Below are 20,175 nucleotides of genomic sequence, written 5' to 3' on the forward strand. Positions count from 1 at the left end.
TTATTTTGCCAGAGAAATAAGACAATGGCTTCTGAGTGTCAGAAAAAGCTCTTCCAGAAGAGAGAAGGTAGGGTTAACTTTCAGGTATGCTCAGAATGCTGGCGAATGGAAATCATTTTAAGACACTTCTTGAAAGCAGCATCACAATTAACTTTCCGCACATCAAAGTGTTGCTGGTAATTATTCTAGCAGATGTGAGTCATGTGCATTTATAACAATCCATGGGAGATGAGGATAGCTTGGATTTCATGATTCAGGCATAAGGAAGCTTTTTTTCTCCCTTTCTCATAAAACTAGAAGTGCTTTCAGATTACCTATTTATTGAGGAATATTGTTTATTGAGTCATTGGTTTTTTTTAAAAAAAATAACACTATATATTATAGTTTGTTGATATTATTGTTGGCATTTGTTGATCTCTCTGGTCATGGACTAGAAGATTTTCTTATCAATCATCTCTCTCTCTCTCTCTCTCTCTCTCTCTCTCTCATCAAACTTGGCAGGTTGTGTCACCACCAATAGGTAGCCTTGCCAACTCCAGCATGACAAATAGCAAGAGTTTATGTGTGTCTTTCTTAATGGAGAGGGGAGAGCACATCACAGAACAGCTTAGCATGCCATTCTGTGAAGCACTCCTCCTCAATCAAGTGTTGCTGCGGCGAGGTTAAATGGAGGGAGGGAGACACTTCACACAGCGGTTTAGCAAGCCCCTGTGGGAAGCGCCTCCTCCCTCCTTGAAAAGGGGCTGGGAGTTGAGGTGAGCTGGGAGAGGAGCTTGGGGGAGCTGTGGGCAGAAGGGGTGGGACAAGCTAGGATGCGATAGGTGAAAAGTGTGTAAGGTGTAATGGGAGGAGGACTGGTGTCGGGGAAGGGACATTGGCAAAAATGTTGGCAGGTAGGGAGGGTTGGCAAGTGAAAAGAGCAAGGGCAGCAGCTCCTAGTATGTGTATATATAGATATATGGTGTATAAATATATGGTATTGAGTTTATTTTTTTGCACTTACTAGTTCAACATACTTTCAAGGTTCGTTGTCTCTATTGAGCACCCACCAGATTTGTTCGAAAGGAGATTAGATGCCAAGTTGGCTAGTGGCTGTTGGGACAAGGGGTGATGAAGAAATTTGCTTCAGCTTGCCTTGAAAAGTCAACTTACGAAATTTGCACTTTCAAAATTGATATGTGAACTGAAGTACTGCCACACTTTGAAATTTGCACTTTTCTGAATTTTGTAATGCCATTCTCTATTCAAGTACAGTGGTACCTCGGTTTACATACGCTTCAGGTTACAGACTCCACTAAACCTCGGGTTAAGAACTTTGCTTCAGAATGAGAACTGAAATTGAGAACAGGCCCCATTAGCTAAAGTGGTGCTTCAGGTTAAGAACAGTTTCAGGTTAAGAACGGAGCTCCGGAATGAATTAAGTACTTAACCCAAGGTACCACTGTAATGTGCACCAAAAAAGGGGGCATATGCTTGGGAAAGTGTTTCTATACCAGAGGTGCCAACTTGAATCATTTTTTTTGGGGGGGGGGGCAGGGAAGTCCCACCTAGCATAATCAATCACATGATGCAGTGCAAGCACGTCATTTGAATGGCAATGCCCATCAACTTTGGGACCCCCTGGCCCCTTCAAATATTTCAGGGGGGGGAACCCCTCAGCCCCCAGAAGTTGGATCCTACATTTATATATTAGTAAAAAATAAAATAAAAAAAACTTTACATGGGGGAAATTGCTTTGCAAAAATGTACATATTAGGGGAAATGCATTAAAAATGTGTATTTTAGCAGAATTTCGCACTAGGATGCTGGTGAATTTTCAGGAGGATTCTCTTTTTCTTTTCTTTTTTTTAAGAAAATGAAAATGGAGGTTACCAATTTACCCTAATAAAAAGTGTTTTGGTATGTTATTTTCACCAATACGTGCATTTTTATGTACTCTGCAGTCTATGCATTTTTACGAACTGCATTGCAAAGTTCAGAGATGAGCAAATTTCAAAGGATCGTTGTCATTTGGTTCGCATATTGTTTCAGAAAATGCAGATTTGGCAGCTTTGCCTTTAAAGACAAACTGAAATCAATTTCTTTCCCATCTCTACATCAGCCACAGGTCCACCAGTGCCTTGTGGGGCAGAGGCATTGTGAAGTGTGAAGGGGAGGGAGGCATTGACCATGCAATAAATATGTTGGCCACTCTGAGAACAGGATGCTAGAGTAACTGGACTCTGGCCTGATCCACCAGGGCTCATAGATATACAGTGATCTATCATTTAATTACTTCTGTGGTTTGTGGAAGCAAAGCTATGCTGGACTATCTTTTGGACCACTTGCCAATTTGTTTTCTATTCTTCCAGCCCCCTGCTCCTCATCTGGATACATAATGACCTGCTCTTCTGGGAGAGAGTCATACTTCAACTTGAATTCAGTATGGTACGACCCTGCAGGTTCTTGGCTGGATACCCGCCGCACGCCATTTTGCTATGGCAATAACACTTGTTGCATGACTTGTTGTGACAAAGATCTGCCCATCAGAGGAGGCCACAATTACCGCTGCTATGGCAGCCGAACTCTCTGCACTGGTACAGCCACAGAGTACTGCTGCCAAAGAGGGTCGTGCTGTGTCCGCAGGCCTTCGGGAGGCTGTCGGGATTATTGGGGCCGTCCTGCTGGAGAATGTCAAAATGGCGGGCGATTGGCTTGTGCCGAGAGCTGCCATGGAGGATGCTGTAGCACTGCAGGACCAGTCTGTGAAGAAGAATGCAACAGTAGGGAATAAGAAGAGACCTTCTGGATCAGGCTAAAGGCTCAGCATAGTCCAACATGTCATGGAAGTCTACTCAATATTGATCCAGGGTAGATTCCAATGTGGAGTTAGCAAAGTAACAACTTAAACACGTTGCAAGATTCCCCAAAAATAGACCAGAGGCAATTAATATTTCATTCAGCAGAGCTTTACCGCTACTGAAGGCAAATGAGCATGATCATAGAATCATAGAGTTGGAAGAGACCACAAGGGCCATCGAGTCCAACCCCCTGCCAAGCAGGAAACACCATCAGAGCACTCCTGACATATGGTTGTCAAGCCTCTGCTTAAAGACCTCCAAAGAAGGAGACTCCACCACACTCCTTGGCAGCAAATTCCACTGTCGAACAGCTCTTACTGTCAGGAAGTTCTTCCTAATGTTTAGGTGGAATCTTCTTTCTTGTAGTTTGGAGCCATTGCTCCGTGTCCGCCTCTCTGGAGCAGCAGAAAACAACCTTTCTCCCTCCTCTATGTGACATCCTTTTATATATTTGAACATGGCTATCATATCACCCCTAACCTCCTCTTCTCCAGGCTAAACATGCCCAGCTCCCTTAGCCGTTCCTCATAAGGCATCGTTTCCAGGCCTTTGACCATTTTGGTTGCCCTCCTCTGGACACGTTCCAGTTTCTCAGTGTCCTTCTTGAACTGTGGTGCCCAGAACTGGACACAGTACTCCAGGTGAGGTCTGACCAGAGCAGAATACAGTGGCACTATTACTTCCCTTGATCTAGATGCTAGGTGCTAGATGATGGTCACAAATCCAATACATTCAGGATTGGCACTGTCCATAAGAAAACCAGTTGCAGCAGACTTTAACTTACAAACACTTACAACAAGTCTAAACCTTAACCCTAAGCATACTATGTACAGAACACCACGCCAGAAGGGAAATACATAGAAAGAGTATGAAATCCAGGCTCCTTCTGGCCTTACTTTAATAGTCAGCATGACCTTGAAAAAGAGATAACAGAAACAGAACCAGTTTTAGCCAGCTGTACTCAGCTTCTCTGAAGGAATAACTCAAACATCATGAACCTTCTGCTTGTTTCTTTCACACAGAGAAGCTCCCAGAACCCTTTTGAATTAATTGGAATAGGAAAGATCTCTACACATCAGATCAATACTTTCTGCACTAAGAAATGAAAACCGACACATCTCATCCAGCATCGTGTTCTCACAGAGGAACTGTGCAAGAACTATGCAAACTCTGCAAGCACAATCTGAACGCAACAGTCCTCTCCCCACATGTGATTCCCAATTACTGGCTTCACATTCAGAGGCTTCTTGCTTCTGACAGTGGAACTAGAACATAGCCATTGTGTCTAGTAGGCACTTATAGCCTTATATGCCATGTGTTTATCCAATCTGCTTTAAAGCCAAGTTGGTGGCCATTACTATCTTTTGTGGGAATAAATTCCATAGTTTCACTGTGTACTGCACAGTTTGTTATTGTTTGTTAATTTTTGTGTGTTTATATTGTAAGCTGTGTGGCTAGATAGCACATCCTTCTTGCATGGTTTATGGCTCCCTCTCCTCCATACTTCATAATGCTGCCCCCTCACTTTACATGGCACCCATGCATATGGATGGATTTTTAATTATTTTGAATGTAATAGATTGGTTTATATGTTTTCTAATATTCTTGGAAGCAATCTTGGCATTAAAGAGAGCAAAAACAAACAATGCACTGTGAAAGGCTAAATTGCAGGGTTATTCTCCTTGAAATCCAACCACTTAAATACTTTAACATTTCCTAGAGCAGCAGTTCTCAACCTGTGGGTCCCCAGATGTTGTTGGACTACAACTCCCATCATCCCTGAGCTCTGGCCTTGCTAGCTAGTGATGATGGGAGTTGTAGTCCAACATCTGGGGACCCACAGGTTGAGAACCGCTGTCCTAGAGTCTTCATGTGATGACTGACCCATCTTCAGGGTACAACCAAGGTTAACAGGTCCAGGAGCTTAAATGAAAAGCCATTATACACACACACACACACACACACACACACACACACACACACAATTTTAAAAAGCAAGGTTCATTAGAGAAAGAGAATTTCAAAGGGCAACACAAGTTAAAGCAACTTAGAAGCAAAGAAAACAACAAAACTGTCTTATCCGGCTAAAGACTAACAACACTTACACAAAATACTGGAAGTTGAGCAGGAAGGTGAACTTCAATCTGGCATCATGGCAAGCAACTGCACCTTCATGATGAACATTTAAGGGAATACTGGTCCAAGTCTCATAACCAGAGGCAGCCAATCAGGAAGTACAGGTGGTTAAGCCTTTGAGAAAATGGGCATTCAGTCCTTCTATCATAAAGCAGCGAACACCTGTTTGCACCACAAGTTCTTAATTAACTAATTTTCCTTAGAGCTGGCCTTGAGAGCCTAATAAAGAACACCTGCACTCAGATTCAATACGCTGGGATTTTTAGCAGCTTCTAACAAATTAGGCTGGGGGGGGGGGAGAGACTGTTTCTCCACACTTAATTGGAAGGCTCTCCCCATCTCTGAAAGTTGAGCTGGCCTGTTTCCCCTGTGGTGCAACAATTTGTGTTCACTGCATCTGTGATTGGGTTTAACGAGGCAAGGTAAATCTATTCATTTGTTTCCTTGCATTAGAAACTTCCAGACCAGGTAGTCTCTGAAAGCTGTTTGCAATCAAATAAGCATATGGCATTTTTAAACACACACACACACACACACACACACACAGAAGCATTTATAATCTCCTATTGTGCCTGCAAAATAGAAAAACTATTAAAGGCCAAGTGGCCTGCTGAACTCTACCGCATGATACCCAGCTGAATTCACTATTGGGGGGAGAACAAGGAACTGGAGTCAAATTCATTTGCAGGGGCATTCCGAGGTGGGGGGGCGGTCCGCCCTGGGTGTCATTCCAAAGGGGGGTGGTGACAAAATGCCAACCTCCAATTGGTGGTACCCCTGGGGCACGCAGCGCACCCCCCGGATGTGTGCCAAGCCCCCGGGACATTTGCCAGGCCCCCAGGATGCGCACCATTCCTCCTACTGGTGGTGCGCCACGCCCTTCGGGACGCACACCAAGCCCCACCCCCCAGGACGGGTGCCGCTCCAGGTATCGGAGCAGGTTGCTTCGCCTCTGTTCATTTGCAAGAAAGGTATCTGGCTGAATGGTTAAATAAAGAAAAGAAAAATGAAATTGGGGGAAAAGGCTTACTGTAAACACTGAGAAGGCACTTCTGTCACTGGAATCAACTGAATGGGGAGCACAGTGGTGGGATAGGTTTATATACCACCTGCCAAGCCCTGTTTCTGATATCTAGTCATGACCAGCATCTTTACAAAGAAATGCTTCCACTTAATGTTTTCATCACTCACAGCAATTATCTTCCGAGTCACCTCTTCTGATGTTTATCTCATCTTGTATGTCATTTGTCCTCTGCATGTTAGTCCAAAACTAATTAAAGGGCGGTGCCTGCCTTTGACACTTTTAATAGCACTCTAAATGAATTTTCTGGAAATGGTAGCCTTGCACTGCAGAGCTTTCCGTCAATAGGGCATGGAAACAAGGGGCTCAGAGCAGCAAAGAGATACACAAACCAAAGGAGAATCATTCTAAAGCAGAATGGACCACCCTCAAAGCAATTGCAAACACCTAAAAGCAGTTGCGGTTAAAATAGTGCAATTGCAATTAGAAACATGCTCCCATCCATCGATCTTGAGGTTTGCCAGGAACAGCCCACAAAATGCCCGCTTAAACAGGAATATTTTAAAATTCCTCCTGAAATGTAATAATCATGCGGATGGGTGCAGTTTACTGGAGAGGGCATTCCACAACGAGAAGGACTATTTGATAAGGCAATATAATTGGGGAAGATCCAAACACATTGCTGCATGATCGTATCAGCTTCATTGCTAATGAGAACATTCCACTAGAATGAAGAAGCCGACTCTAAGTCTGTCTATTTGCGCCTCCCTCCCAGCCTGCTTTCCTTTTATGAGCCTGTCCGATCCTGAGATCATAGCCACAGATCCTTCTCTTTATGGTTAACCTCCAGGGAAGGTCGAGGAGTTGGCAATGGGAGAATGGGCCCTCTCTGCAGAAGCTCTCTGTCTGCATAATGATCTCTCCAGGAAGACCCATCTGGTGCTAAGCCTGTCATCAGTTCAGTGCCAGGTGAATACCCATTTGTATTTTTAACAACATTCACACAATTTCATTACAAATGACTATATATCACTTTTTCTTTAGTGGGAAATGATGTATGGATTTAATGAACTAAACCTTTAAATTTTATTTACATTTTTTATTTTTTTTAATACTTTTATTTTGCTTTAAACAAATACAGATAAATATAAACAACCAAAATTACAAAAGAAAAATCCTTAATAATAGTAATGGAAAAAAGCTAAAAAAAACTGCAAAAAAAAAATTCACTACATGGCATAGAACATAAGCCATTATGGGAAAGAAAAAAGGAAAAAGGGAAAGGAAAGAAGGAGGGGGGGGAGGAAAAAAAAAGGGAGAGAGAGGAAATAGACGAGCCTTCTTGTGTTTTGGCTCATTTTCCTCTTTATTTAAATTTTTATTGTTATTTTTCAGTGCTTTGAAAACTGTTTTTGCACACATTATTGTTTGAACACAGATAATCAACAACGAGATAATAACCCTACCAGGTGAGGTTCGGAAAACCCCAATAGGGTGACAGCAGCAATTCCCTTACAGTTGTAGCATATTACTTTACTTCCATGTTTGTTTGTTTCATTCATATCCCACCTTTTTTTTTTTTAGCGAAGTCATTTTAATAATACAAAGGACCTGAGCAGTGAGTTGAAAACAGTACAATGAGCATGCATGCCTGATATCAACTTGAGCTGCCTGACACCACTGCTGCTTCCTTGCTTACCAGTCTGCTTGCTGTTCTGTCTTCACACTGGAGTTGCACGACAACCTTGCATTTTTATTATATAGTAAAATTTATTTGGCAGATTTGTAAACAGTTTTGCAGCTGGAAGCTATCAAAGGTGTTGAGCTTCGAGAGAAAATGCAATAAAATACAAATACAGTTTTTAGTTATTCATTTGGAAGGTTTATATACCTTACCTGCCCCAAGGTGGTCTACAGCAGGTTGCAGTAACACACACTCCTTCCCAAGCTCAAACATACTCAGTGCAAATCCTTCCAGTACTTCTTCTTGGTATCTGAAGAAGTGTGCATGCACACGAAAGCTCATAACAATGACAAACTTAGTTGGTCTCTAAGGTGCTACTGGAAGGAATTTTTTTATTTTGTTTCAACTACGGCAGAACAACACGGCTATCTACCTGTATACTCAGTACATTTTGTTAAATGTTTATTGGTTGTAGCCTGACTGGAGTCTATTTTTCTATTGTAAATATCAATATTGAATTTTTTTAAGGTATCTTAAATTGCAAACATTTCAGCAAATTGAGGGAGCATGAGGCTTTTGGACTGAGAATAAAACTTGTTTAGTCGTTTAGTCGTGTCCGACTCTTCGTGACCCCCTGGACCAGAGCACGCCAGGCATTCCTGTCTTCCACTGCCTCCCACAGTTTGGTCAAACTCATGCTGGTAGCTTTGAGAATACTATCCAACCATCTCGTCCTCTGTTGTCCCCTTCTCCTTTTACCCTCCATCTTTCCCAAAATCAGGGTCTTTTCCAGGGAGTATTCTCTTCTCATGAAGTGGCCAAAGTATTGGAGCCTTAGCTTCAGGATCTGTCCTTCCACTGAGCACTCAGGGCTGATTTCCTTAAGAATGGATAAGTTTGATCTTCTTGCAGTTCATGGGATGCTCAAGAGTCTCCTCCAGCACCACAATTCAAAAGCATCAATTCTTCGGCGATCAGCCTTCTTTATGGTCTAAGAATAAAACTTAGGAGGGCAATTTAAATTTTGTGAGATTTGCAGCTGCAACTTGAGGCATGCTTCTTTGGCCTACCTAACCAGTCACAATATTGGCTCCCAGTACGTTCCCGAGCACAATTCAAAGTGCTGGTATTGACCTTTAAAGTCCTAAATGGCCTCGGCCCAGTACACCTAAAGGAGCGTCTCCACCCACATCATTCAACCCGGACACTGAGGTTCATCTCCAAGAGTCTTCTGCTGGTTCCCTCACTGCAAGAAGTGAGGTTGCAGGGAACCAGGTAGAGAGCCTTCTTGGTGGTCGCACCCGCCCTGTGGAATGTCCTCCCAGCCTTCAGATATCTTCTAAAAGTCAAATGGTTGTTTGACTTTTAGAAGATATCTGAAGGCAACCCTGCTGAGAGAAAAATGCATCACAGGGTTGTCATAAGCCAGTGTAAAGCTATCTCTCCATCTCTCAGCCTCGTCTCCTCCACCCTGCAATATGTGGATAATGAGCTCCATTAGCACTGGAATCCACAGGCACACAGTGCTTTCTCAGCGCCTGAAGTGCAGTCTCTAACGACAAAATCATATTGCATGCCAATGTAAATATTTCTGTTCCCGTCTCCCCAAATCCCTTGCAGTGCCAAGGAGGATATTAGCATACCACGAAGAGAGCCATCATTCCTGTTCTTCATAGAAAAGATAGATAGAGGCATGACATCATCCTTATGAGAGATTATTGGATGAGGAGACACCTCAGTTCATTTCCAGTTACAGACACTTTTCGAATTTAGGTATTGGTCCCAGTGTGCAGATACCATGATATTTTGTGGGCAGGTTGTCTTGCTCGATCTCCTTTATTTGTAAAAAGAGTTTGGTTTTGGTTGTCTCTTGAATTTGGGGAGCAAGGCTCTCAGTTCTAGGGTTGCCATACGTCCGGAGTCATACCTTAACAGTGTCTGGGTAGAAATCAGCCAAATGTCCAGAAAAATCTGGACATAGGGCAGCTCATGTTGGAAATGCCAATTTCCCCTTAAAATAGCTCAAAAAATAAAAATAAAATATTCAGCAACTTTGTCCTCCCCAAAAAAACTCAACAAATTTTCTGTCCAGATTTTCACTGTTTGAAATATGGTGACCCTATGCAGCTCGCCACTATGGATGGAGTCTGCCTCCACTGTCAAAGGCAGTAGCCCTTTGAATGCCATTTGCTGGAAATCTGCTGGGCAGAGTGCTCTGGTACCCATGCCTTGCTTGTAGGCTCACCAAAAACATCAGGATGCTGGACTAGATGGGCCATTGGCCTGATCCAGCAGGGGTCTTCTTATGTTCTTTCCACTGTGGATTAGCTTTCACTCCATCTGCACCTTACATTTAAAGCAATCGTGATCCAACTTTAACCATTTGTGGTTCCCGTCAAAGAATCCTGGGGACTTAAGTTTGTTAAGGCTGCTGAGAGTTGTTAGGAAATCCCTTGTTCCCCCTGTATAGAGTTGTATTTCCACACACCAGGAGGTTCTGCTCATTCCTCTGGCACCCAGAGATTTCTTCACACACTGTCTGCTGGTTTTCAAATACAAATCATAGCCACATGGACTAGACACTTGATTTTATCTCATTTTTAGGGTTCCCTCAAGATGCTAAGGATGCGGGTGGCGCTGTGGGCTAAACCACAGAGCCTAGGACTTGCTGATCAGAAGGTCGGTGGTTTGAATCCCTGCCATGGGGTGAGCTCCCGTTGCTCGGTCCCTGCTCCTGCCAACCTAGCAGTTCAAAAGCACATCAAAGTGCAAGTAGATAAATAGGTACCGTTCCGGCGGGAAGGTAAATGGCATTTCCGTGCGCTGCTCTGGTTCGCCAGAAGCGGCTTAGTCATGCTGGGCACATGACCCGGAAGCTGTACGCCGGCTCCCTCGGCCAATAAAGCAAGATGAGCGCCGCAACCCCAGAGTCGGCCACGACTGGACCTAATGATCAGGGGTCCCTTTACCTTTACAAGATGCTAACATAGGTCTGGGGAAACATTGGCCCTTGAGATGCTGCAGAATCACATGCCGCAGCATTCCTGGCCATGCTGCAAGGGGTTGGTGGAATCTGTCGTTCAGCAACATCTGGAGTGCCACTGGTTCCTCTTTAACTCACAAATACACACACAAAGAAAATGTTGAGGTGCAGCAGATGTAAAAAGGAACACCAGTGTAAGGAATAATAGAACTACAACATACAGTCTTAGCTTAGCATATGATTTTATTGGTTACTGTTGTCCAAATAGGAACCAAAACAGAAAAGGGATATTTCTTTTTCAGATCACATTTCAGGATGAACGAAAGATGCTGGGTTTCCGTTCCAGATGGAGAAAATATCTGATAACGTTTTAATACAGGGAGTAAGACATGCAATAGGTTCTGGGGGGTGTCCCGCTTCTTTCAGCCAGAGGCGGCTCACAACAGAACATGTTGGCCCTTCAGACACCAAACAGGTCTTCCTTGGGAGACAAGTCTCCTTTACTTCTGCTGGCCTGGCCACTGGGGAGTTTGCTTCGTCTGCTGCTGGCAAGGGGGTGGGACAACCACAGGAGGAATGCATGGAGGTGGGATGACCACGGGAGGTTGTTTTGGGCACTGTGGTGGGACAACCTGAGGAGGGTTGCATGGAGGTGGAGTAACCACAGGAGGTTGCTGTTGGCAGGAGTCCTGTGGTTTGTTGCGGCATCCTCTATCGTTGCGGGAGCACATCTTGATATCGGTCAAATTTGGAATCCTGTGAGAAATGAAGAAATAGCCTTTCAAGGAAGGTCCAGCACAAGCATATCTTTCTTAGTCTTCCACTCAAAGCAGCTCACAATATGGTGGCCTTCCCTCCCTGTAGGAGGCATCTATAACGTTCTGTTTGTGTTAGAAGCTGAAATCAATTTCTAAATGGAGCCAGTGTGGCTTAGTGGTTACAGCACCAGACTAAGATCTAGGAGACTTGAGTTTAAATCCCTACCCAGCCACCAATCTTACTGGGTGACCTTGAGCCAGTCAAGTCCTCTCAGGCCAGCCTACTCCACAGAGTTGTGAAGATAAAATGTATAGGAGGAAAATTACGTATCTTGAGGTCCTTGGAGGAATGATGATGCAATTCAAATTTAAGTAAATAAATACATATTTTAACTGCTGTGGGTCTCACTCAATGTACACCCAATGTACACTGGATATCTAATTTTGTAAAACAGGAACATATAAACAGGAACAAAAACCATTAGTCAATCTAGCATCTCCTGGTAGATTTGGGATTATCCCCTTTCTGATCTCTGGAAAACCACTGCCAATCAATGCTAACAATACTAATCTAGACTAGTCAGTGGTACCTGACTCAGCGTAAGGCAGCTTTCTGTGCTCCTAGTAGCTGAGGCCAACGTGTACCTATATTGAGGTTCAGAATGGGGGAAACCATCACCCCCTTTGTTGCTCCTTGACTGAACATACAGTATGCTCATCTGGCAAAGCAAGTGATCTAGACTAAAGGAGCTCTTGCCTTAGGTGACAATGCTCCCTAATCTCTTTAAGGGAGAAAATATGCCTTGGACTCTAGTGCCATCAGGACTAGCCTATCCATGAACATAGGAAGTGGCCACATGCTGAATCAGATCATTGATCACTGAGCTATTTCTACATTGTCTACACAGTGATTGGCAGTGGCTTTCCAGGGGGTGATTTCAGCCCTACCTGGAGATGTCAGGAGCTGAAACTAGGACCTTTTGTATGCAAAGCAGATGCTCTACTACCAAGTTAAGAACATTGCCAGAGATTCTCTTGACTCCTTCGTTCACCAGTGCCTACAATCTGTCAATTACTTGCTAGCAGACTTCACTTAAAATCTCTGCCCAGAGATGGTATTCAAAGTCCATGCTAGTTTTACTCAGAGGATACCCATGGGGAAAATAGACATGGCTAACAAAGGTTCATTCATTTCATTGTGTCTATTCTAAGTAGAATGTAGTTAGATGCAACCCAAGGACACCTAATCTGGAAACAAGGTTATCCTCATACATCTTGAATATTCAAAGTTCAGACCTCCCACAAATATAATCAATAGAGTGGGTGGTATCTCCAGACTTACCCCAAATGCCAACTGGAAAAACTGCAGTAGTGAAGATCAGAAGTGTATGTCCGGATCCTTGGAGGGTGAGACCTTTTATACGGTCCCCTTGCCTTACTTCTGGAAATGAAATTCCTCTCTTGAGCAATTGTGAGCAATATTGCCCTTCAAGCCATGAGCAAATCTTCGATGGATGGGCCCCACCCATGGAAAAGTGCCACCAGGAAATAATAGGATCATGTATGCAATACAGCAGGCGCCGAATCACATTCCAAGGGGTGATTCTGTGCCGTGTAACTTAATTAATTGCCTTTGTCGGAAACCTGCATATCAACAAACATTGGGCAACTTTTGGGATAAATAAATACAATGCCTGGCAGGAGAAACCTATCACAGGACGTCTTCCTGGATTATTTTAAGACAGATCATGGGGAAGATAACAGTTACTGTTATCAGGGCGCAGCCTGACTCCCTCCTTTGGCAATCTTTACAAAACTTTAGTTTATGGTTGCCATCAATTTTGATTTTAATTTATTTTTATAATGTTTTATAATGTTGTACTGTTTTAGTGTTGTTAGCCGCCCTGAGCCTGGCTTCGGCTGGGGAGGGCGGGATATAAATAAAATTTATTATTATTATTATTATTACTGATAAGGAAAGGCAATATCTGGTAGGACAATCACTTTGAGTGATGTTTTACTGGATTATTTTAAGACAGATCATGGAGATGATTGTTTCTTTCAATGTTTCCACACAGTTTTTGCTATAGAACTATGTTTGATATTTTACAGTTTCTTTCAATGTTTCCACACAGTTTTTGCCATAGAACTATGTTTGATATTTTACAGGGATAGTCCTGGATTTGCAGAAACCGTCCTGGTTTCTGATTTGATCCCGGAATGTCCCACTTTTCCTTGGGACATCCCTATTTTCATTGGAGAAATGTTGTCGAGTATGGTAGGATGTCCCTATGTTCATCAGAGAAATGTTGGAGAGGATGGAATAGGATGTCCCTATTTTCATCAGAGAAATGTCGGAGGATATGCTGCTAGAGTCCATGATGGTGCAGGAGCCTCACATTTCCCGGAATAGGGACACATCTGACACTAAAGAACACTAACACTTACAGGAGAGTTCAGTTGCTGTGAGAATACAGCAGTGCATTCTGGGTGTAAGAGTCAACGAAGGGTTTTTAGCCATTGTTTTTATTTCTGCTTCATTGTGCATATATCAAAATGTGTATTTCAGCTTTTTGTTTCTGAAGTGAGACCCCACAATGCCTTTGGAATGATGGGTAGGTGGGGTTGGCGAGTAGCACAAGTGCAGGGAGTGGAAGCACTAGTACATTTAAAGCACTATGATGCCGTTGCTTCCAGTGTGGTGTAGTGGTTAAGAGCGGTGGACTCATAATCTGGTGAACCGGGTTCGCTTCCCCGCTCCTCCACATGCAGCTGCTGGGTGACCTTGGGCCAGTCACACTTCTTTGAAGTCTCTCAGCCCCACTCACCTCACAGAGTGTTTGTTGTGGGGGAGGAAGGGAAAGGAGAATGTTAGCCGCTTTGAGACTCCTTAGGGTAGTGATAAAGCGGGATATCAAATCCAAACTCTTCTTCTTCTTCTTCTTCCTCAAAGTATCTTGGGAGATGTAGTTTCTTAAGGGAGATGAGACCCCGATTCCTCCTAAACAGCATTAATTTTCAGAGTAGTTGAACAATCAATCCCTCTTCCCAGGGAAACCAAGGAACTGTAACACTGGAAGGGGAAGAGGGTATCCTTCTGATAACTCTCATCACTTTGAATGGACCATAGTGCCTATCTCTGTGGACACACAGAGTGTTGTCCTCGTGCAGTTAATGGCTCCTTGCCAGGAGTTCTTGGGTGTTCTGTCCACGTTGCAAGGTGGGCTGTCCTCCCCTTCTACACCAGGATTGGGACTCATTCTTCTTGGCAACTGGGGTGTGTGGGGACTGGCCATCAGTCACTCAAGAGCTCTCCGTCTCTCCCATTCATGCCTCCCCCCCCCCCCCGCAACCTCAGATCAGACGCAGCAACCCAATGAATTTAAGCATATTAATCAGTGGAGGACAAGAAACTAGCCAGGATTCCCTCAGTCGGTGGTGGTGGCGGCGGGGGGGGGGGGGAGAGTTTCAACTTTAGAAGAAGAAGAAGAAGAAGAAGAAGAAGAAGAAGAAGAAGAAGAAGAAGAAGAGTTTGAATTTGATATCCCTCTTTATCACTACCAGACGGAGTCTCAAAGCGGCTAACATTCTCCTTTCCCTTCCTCCCCCACAACAAACACTCTGTGAGGTGAGTGGGGCTGAGAGACTTCAAAGAAGTGTGACTGGCCCAAGGTCTCCCAGCAGCTGCATGCGGAGGAGCAGGGACGCGAGCCCGGTTCCCCAGATTACGAGGCTACCACTCTTAACCATAATGGTTTAAGTGCATGGTGTGGCATTGGCCAGATCCTTGTTAATTGATTAATTAATTTCATAATCTTTATACAACACTTGATGGTAAAGAACAAACAAACAAAGCATTTTACGGAAAAGATAAAGCGATAAAATCATCAATAAGAACCCCCCCCTAAAAAAAATAATAATAGTAATTTAAGACTGTCAAAAAGTGAAAATAACATTAGTTTAAAACAAGCATCCATAGGAGAACCATGGTCAGAGAGAGTGTGTTTAGCTGAACTGAAAGCAGGTTGGAAGCTGAAGGCACAGAGACATGCTTGATCCAAAGCTACAACTACAGTGGCACCTCGGGTTAAGAACTTAATTCGTTCCGGAGTTCCGTTCTTAACCTGAAACTGTGCTTAACCTGAAGCACCACTTTAGCTAATGGGGCCTCCTGCTGCTGCCGTGCCGCTGGAGCACGATTTCTGTTCTCATCCTGAAGCAAAGTTCTTAACCCGAGGTAATATTTCTGGGTTAGCAGAGTCTGTAACCTGAAGTGTATGTAACCCGAGGTACCACTGTAATGTGAAGCAAGCTTTTGTGGGGTGTTAATGCTGTGAGCTCCTCCATCCTATGCTCCAGTTATGTACATGTGTAAACACCCCAGTCGCCACTGAAGTTCATTCCAAGAAAACTGAACCTGGGTAAGCACCTAGAACCAAGGGATTCTCTCACCACTTGCAGATTGGGATGCTTTGTGACACTACATATCAAGTGAGAATGGCCATAGTCAAGAAGTGTTTCTTCAGCATATGATGGAAACTATACAATGAAGGCACCAGAGGCACCTCTGTGGGAAAGGAATTCCACAGCTTAAAGGCTGCCACAGAGAACACCCTTCCCTGGGTCACACATCCCCAACTTCTGAGGGTGGTAGAGCTACCACAACAGGCCCTCCTCTGCTGATCTGAACACCTGAGACTGTTTCTATGGAAGAGGGTGGTCTTTCTGGGGCCTAAGTCATTTGTGGCTTTAAACAGGAATGTGAACTCTTTGAGTTGGACCTGGAAACAAGCTGGAAGCCAATGCAGCTGCTGGTCCTAAAACTACAAAAAGAACACAGCCCCATTAATATCTCCTTAAATGTCCTCTTGCTGGTGTATATGTGGTAAATGCAGTGGAATTCTAAGAATGCAGTGTAATTCCTTTTGCATTACCAGAAGCTTCTTCACTGGGGATCATCTCACAGAGAACCTGAATCCCAACTGAGGGCATTCAGAGTGTGATACGCTTGTGGGTTAATTTTGCCCTGGGAAAACGCCTTGCATTCCATGCCAGTTCACAAGTCAGTGCATGAACTGTGTGCGAGTAGTTTGCATGGGGAAAGTAATGAAGGAAAATAGGAAACTGCCTTCTACCTAATTTCCGCCTCACAGAGGTACAATTCTGGGGACCCTTAACAAACTACAGTCTCCATTCTTCTTTAGGGAAAGTCATGTACAGTACTTTAAAGATACTATACTATACAGATACAATACTATACAGATACTATATCTCCCCACACTCAGACCAATTGATCCATCTAGTTCAGGACTGTACAGACTGACCGGCAGCCCTTACCCAGGATTTCAGACAGAAATTTATGGAGACCTGGAGATTCCTTTTTTAAATGATAATAATAATAATAATAATAATAATAATAATAATAATAATAATAATAATTTATTAGTTTTTATACATGTTTTTCCAGCAAAACATCCTTTTAAACATCATTTCAAAATTTTTGGCTATCGCAGCCTAAGACTTCCTTCAGCCTCGACTAATGGTTTTCTAAAGTCTTTCTAATTACGCATTTTGTTACTATAATTATTGCTACAAACTCAAATTTCCAATACATCTATTCTTAATTCTTTTCACAATAATTTATAAATTACTGAGACCTGGAGATTCTAGGGCAGGAAATCATCTAAAACATGCAGAGTGTCTGTAAACATCTAAACATCTGAAACAACACCCACCCTCTTTTAAACACTGCTTCAGTCATGTTTAATCAAGCCATTGTGAAGCCATCTCTTTATTGCTGAGCCTCATCTTCTCCACCCTGCAATAGGTGGACAATGAAGTCCATTAGCATTGGAATCCACATACACACAGCAGCAGCAGCAGCAACCCATGCAATCTCTAATGATAAAATCATATTTCCTGCCAATGCAAATTCTGTTTTGTTTTGTTTATGTCTCCCCAAGTCCCTTGCAGCAGCAAGGAGGATATTGGAATACAACAAAGAGAATCATCATTCATTCCCTTCACAGGTGTAACAGGAAATACAGGTAGAGGCATGATATCATCCTTACGAGATATTATGGGATGAGGAGACCTCAGTTCATTTTCACGCAGAGAAAATGTTGAGGTGAAACTGGAGGTGCTGGGTTTAACCCAACAGCCTATGCCCTTTTAAAACATGTCTTTTTTTTGGGGGGGGGGCTATTGCTTTTATTTTTATTATCTATTTCACGGTTTTATATCTTGATTTTATTCTGTGAACCGCACTGAGACCCCCAGGTATAGGTTGGTATATAAATTCAATAAATAAACAAAATAACCACAAGTGTAAAAAGGAAACCAGTGTGTCCAGATAGCACAAATGAAATGTAAGTACTGTATATAATAGAATTGCAGCAAGCAGTTATTATTTCACACATTGCTTTACAAGGCAACAGTATTTCATTGCCAGTCATAGAAGATGATTTTTGTTTGAGGAAGAAGATGCGCAATAAGATTTTCTTTCTTTCTTTTTGGTTAAAAGCAGCTAAGAAGTTGTCTCGCCAAAGGCAAGGTAGCTCTTTTAAAATGAGTTTCAGAAGCAATACAAAATAGTGAAAATGAGTAAGAAAATTAATGATTTTATTCTAAAACAGCAAGCAATGCATTGAATTGAACTGAATTGAATTTATTACTGTCCCAGACCAGACTCACATACCGTACGAAACAAATCAGAAACACAATAAAATTAAGTTTGAATTAACAATCAATATAACGATAAACAATACAGTTATGGCAGCAGTTAAAATATAGTTTAAGTCTTAATCTCTACAATACCATCTATAATTTGCTTCTAAAGCCTTAGTCTTGTTGTGCTTCGAGCCCCAAAACCCATCCCCCACGGAAATAAAGACACAGTGGGGACAGAATTTAGTTTAAATGTTAAGAGGCAAATTTTGGCCACAACTTTATTAAAATACACCAATGTGATTGGTATTGACGTAGGCATTGGTATCAAACTATATCTGGCTCCTGCTCCACCCTACAGTGGTGCCTCGCAAGACGAAAATAATCCGTTCCGCGAGCCTCTTCATCTAGCGGTTTTTTCGTCTTGCGAAGCATCCCTATTAGCGGCTTAGAAAAAGGGGGGGGGGAAGGGAAAAAACTCGCAAGACTCGCAAGACGTTTTCATCTTGCGAAGCAAGCCCATAGGGAAATTCGTCTTGCGAAGTGCCTCAAAAAATGGAAAACCCTTTCGTCTAGCGGGTTTTTCGTCTTGCGAGGCATTCGTCTTGCGGGGCACCACTGTATATTGACTGGTGCTTACCCCTGGGGTTTCCAAGGTCCTGGCATGGCTCTAGCCCGTCTCCAGTCTTCAGACGAGATCCAGACCCCTGGATTCCTTTAACGGAATACCCTGTTCATTGGAGGGGCAGGAGATGGCCACACCTCCCCTCCCCACATTCCCCTAAACCAATGCCTAACCGCCAAACCTTACAAAGTTGTGACAATTGTTAAGAGCTAGGCAAAAACCAACTGCCCACATTGGAAAAAATTCCTACCCAGCCCCCATTCCAAAACAGGCGACCAACTGAAGTCCAAAGCAAGGCCAAACACGACCTAATTAACAGGTGGGTGGGGGGTGTTCAGCAACGCGAAGCAAAAGAAGGTCCCTGCCAAATACCCTATTTTTTGCATTATAAGACTCACTTTTTCCCTCCTAAAAAGTAAGGGGAAATGTGTGTGCGTCTTATGGAGCGAATGCAGGCTGCGCAGCTATCCCAGAAGCCAGAACAGGAAGAGGGATTGCTGTTTTCACTGTGCAGCGATCCCTCTTGCTGTTCTGGCTTCTGAGATTCAGAATTTTTTTTTTTCTTGTTTTCCTCCTCCAAAAACTAGGTGCGTCTTGTGATCTGGTCCGTCTTATAGAGCGAAAAATACGGTAAATACCCCCAACCTTGCCACATTGCTGATTCACTAAAGGCCATTGGCATAACTCTGGCACCCCACTTCTTTCAGCCATCTTTTAATCATATATTCATCTACACACTTCCATTCCTGTTTGAGATTTTGGTTAGATTGCATTCTAATTGTTGCCATCATTTTTGCTAATTCAATCATTTCAAAAAAATTAAGTTGCGTGTCGAGGTCTCCAATACACCCCAAAGGAAAATACAATTGACACTTTGGCATAATTTTGGCCACAACTTTATTCAAATACAGCAATGTGAGTGGTTGCTTAGGCATTGGTAGCACTAACTGCCCCCGCACGGGAACAGCTCTGACATTCGCACCCCTCACGAAGTCAGGAAGGGTAAGTCACCTGGGGAGAGAGACGGGACTGGGAACCATGCCTCACCTCTCCCCAGCATGCTCCCAGGGGCTTGCGTGGCCCTAGCCCCTTGCCAGGGGTTTTTGGACAAAAGCATGGGGGAGCCCCTGGGTTCCTTTAATGGTAAAACCCTTCAGCAGCAGCAGCAGCAGCATTTTGGAGGGGCAGGCACAGCTGAATCCATACCCCTCCACCAGCAGCAACATTTTGGGGGGCAGGCACAGCCGAATCCATACTCCCCCCAGCAACCAATTCCAGACCAATGCCTAACCACAAACCTTACAAGTTGTGATGATTTGCTACGCAGTAGGCGAAAACCAAGTGGCACACACTAATCAGCCAAATGGCAAAATTCCTACCAGGCCCCTGCCCCAAAGCAGACGACCCCATGACAGGCAATAGCAAGGTCAAGCAAACAGCCTAACATTAGGGAACGGAGGGC

General features: G+C 43.5%; 2 long non-coding RNA genes across 2 annotated transcripts; both read right to left on the reverse strand.

Moving 5' to 3' along the window:
- Window positions 1-2,608: 2,608 nt before the first annotated feature.
- LOC307204625 lies at window positions 2,609-6,100 on the reverse strand. Its single transcript, XR_013833761.1, has 3 exons — window positions 6,007-6,100; window positions 4,946-5,138; window positions 2,609-2,742 (listed from the first exon to the last, which is right to left on the reverse strand). It is a non-coding gene; the product is annotated as an uncharacterized lncRNA (long non-coding RNA).
- Window positions 6,101-10,889: 4,789 nt separating this feature from the next.
- On the reverse strand, window positions 10,890-13,111 carry LOC307205815. The gene is made up of 2 exons (XR_013834072.1): window positions 12,765-13,111; window positions 10,890-11,420 (listed from the first exon to the last, which is right to left on the reverse strand). It is a non-coding gene; the product is annotated as an uncharacterized lncRNA (long non-coding RNA).
- Between the last annotated feature and the right edge of the window lie 7,064 nt (window positions 13,112-20,175).

The sequence above is a fragment of the Podarcis cretensis genome (assembly GCF_951804945.1).
Source record: "Podarcis cretensis genome assembly, chromosome: 16".
NCBI classification, from domain to species: Eukaryota; Metazoa; Chordata; class Lepidosauria; order Squamata; family Lacertidae; genus Podarcis; species Podarcis cretensis.